Raw genomic sequence first — 2,704 nt, 5'->3', positions numbered from 1 at the left:
AAAAATATTGAGACCAGATCTTTAGGTCATTTCTAACGATCTTTTCTCAACAAATTTAAATAGCCGAACATTTCTTTTTCTTTCATTCCCAAATTTTAAGGTGATGAATCAAAATTTTAGGTGTCACTGATGGGATACAGTTTTAATTTAAAATCGTCTAAAACGGCTCTCTAGTAAGTTAAAAAAGCCATTTAAACAATTTTAAATTAAGAGAGTATTACCCTTAATCCGATTATGTAATGATACCTAGTTATGCTCATGTGAATATCATACGAATTATGCAAAATGATGTCATGTGATTTACTAATGAATTATTCACATACTCATACATATGTAAACATATTATTATGCATAATAAATATAAACAACCAGTTAAAAAAACAAGCCTAATAATGGACTAAAATAAATTTAAATATGAGGACTAAATCTACAAGATAAACTGATCTAAATATGCTAAAATATAAACACGAATTTAATTAAAACTAATGAACAAGAATAAAATTTTAACAAACTAATTAGCAAAAAGGTTAATCAATAACATAATTAATCTAAGGACTAAATTAAAGTCAGCAACAAAATTCAAAGATCAAATTTAAATGAATTCAACAAATTCTGACATAGTTACAATATTGAAAGTGAAAGGACATTAAGCAGGCATCGAAATTATGAAAGTGATCTGAATAGAAAAACAAGGCAAAGATATGAGGATTTAAAATGTGATTTACCCAATTCTAAGCCTAAACAGGTTCTAAAAAAAGGAGAAATAGCACCTAAAGGCCCATAAAATTGACATTAAATCGGGTCAGACCAAATCTAGTGGCCATGATGTAAATAAACGCTTAAATTAAAAGTACCCAAAGCAAAATTACCCCTAAACTCTAAAATAAAACTAATTTCACTAATTTAAAACAAAACCTAAAATCAAACCTAATTATAACTTAACTAGACCCTCAGCCGTTTTCATCTCCCCCTCAAACTGCCGCAGCTCTCTTCTTCTACTACCTCTCACGGCAGAGAGCCTCCAAAGGCCTCCATAGCTTCTACCGACCACCAACGAATAAAATGGGGAAAAAACTGTCCCCTAAACAAGACCAAACTAACTCCTCTTCTCCACTCTTTCTTTCCACTCTCGACCGAGAGTTCTAGAACTCTCTATTCCGGCCACCAAGCTTCGGTGGCTACCTCCATCTCCAACTATCACCATGGTGGTTACCTTCAAGAGACCGACGACTGACTATTAATCCAGGTAAACGAACCTTCACCCCTCCTCAATCTGTTTTTTTTATTTCTCAAGCTCTCCCCTAATCTTTTGAATAACGTCCATGTTCCAAGGAACATATTGCTCACCGACACTCGACCGGCCACCATACGATGGTAGCACTCCTTACCTCAACCACCACAGGACTTGACCACATAAGGTAACAAAACTAAATCTCTCTCTTTCATTTTATTTCTTGCTTGGTTCGAATGATAAAAAAAACTTGATACTTGATTTTTCAAAAATAAAAGAAAATGGTAGAAAAAGCTGTGCATTACTCTCTGCGTAAAAAATGAAAGGGAAAACTCTATTTTCCAATTTCATTCATTTTGAAATAAACACGCATACACCGTTAGCATACTAGGACCCGTAAAGAAAATTCAAGGAATGCCTCAAAGATAACATTTATTGTTTTGGAAAATAATAGGGAATTACACTTGTTACAATGCTTTTCTTTCTGTGTTGATGAAATCCCCTGTCGTTGATAATCGAACCTCTCTCTGCTGTGTTTTTTTTTCTCCTGTTCGAATGGTTCTTGCTGCCTCCTCTCTATTTTCTTTTGACCGAGACCCCCTTTTTTGTTGGTGAATTTTTTTTCATTTTTTTCCTCCCCCTAACTCTTTGCTTAATCATCGATTTTATCTCCATTTTCTTCACCAAATACCTTGACTTTGGTTGGATTAGGTAGATAAGATGGTGGAAATCCCAGGTTTTAAGGGATTAAGTTGCTTCCTTCTTGACTTTGGTTGTGATTTTGGTTGACTGTAGATGATTGTGTAGTATCAGTTTCAATTGTGGCATGATTGGAGACGACTCATACGCGTGGATGGGAGCAGCAGTGAAGCACAGACGCATCTATGGTGGCTGGCGGGTCTTGTAACCTGGTCTGGATTTGGGTCTGGATCTGGGTCTTGGGCTTGAACCAACATCTTGTAATTGGGTTGATATATGTAACTGGGTCTTGGGCCTTATTGGGCATCTGGGTAATTGTTGGGCCTGTAAAATATAATATGTAACATTAATAATAATAATAATATATAATTAATATTTATAATATTTCTTAAACCCGGTCAAAAATGGGTGTCTACAAAGATATATTTTTAATGTTAAGATGTGATTTTAGGTTAAGATATATTTAATATTAAGAATTTAAGATTATATTAAAAACAAAGATACATACTATATGTAATCAATTTTACACCAAAAATTAAACTTGGCCCAACGGCTGAACCATTGCTTTCTCTCCCAGGTATTGTTGGTTTGAGTTTCTATGGCCCCCTATTTAGCTCATGTAATTTTCATTCACTCATATGGTAACACGTGTTACACTCTTATTGGTAAAAATTAAATATATTAAATTAAAATAAATTAAATTCTCCAATCAGATGGAGACACGTGTTATGATATTTGGCATTAGTGACACATAACAAGATCTGTTTCAAAGAT

The 2,704-nt window shown here is 33.9% G+C and overlaps 1 long non-coding RNA gene across 1 annotated transcript; it reads left to right on the top strand.

The window, feature by feature from the left end:
* The first annotated feature begins 955 nt into the window (after positions 1–955).
* Positions 956–2,211, top strand: LOC120203397. Its single transcript, XR_005523814.1, has 3 exons — positions 956–1,246; positions 1,333–1,418; positions 2,027–2,211. It is a non-coding gene; the product is annotated as an uncharacterized LOC120203397 (long non-coding RNA).
* The last annotated feature ends 493 nt before the right edge of the window (positions 2,212–2,704 follow it).

This window comes from Hibiscus syriacus, unplaced genomic scaffold, assembly GCF_006381635.1.
Source record: "Hibiscus syriacus cultivar Baekdansim isolate YM2019G1 unplaced genomic scaffold, ASM638163v2 tig00009942_pilon, whole genome shotgun sequence".
NCBI lineage: Eukaryota > Viridiplantae > Streptophyta > Magnoliopsida > Malvales > Malvaceae > Hibiscus > Hibiscus syriacus.
Note: the sequence above shows the minus strand (reverse complement) of the source record. Positions and strands in the feature narration are given on the sequence as shown.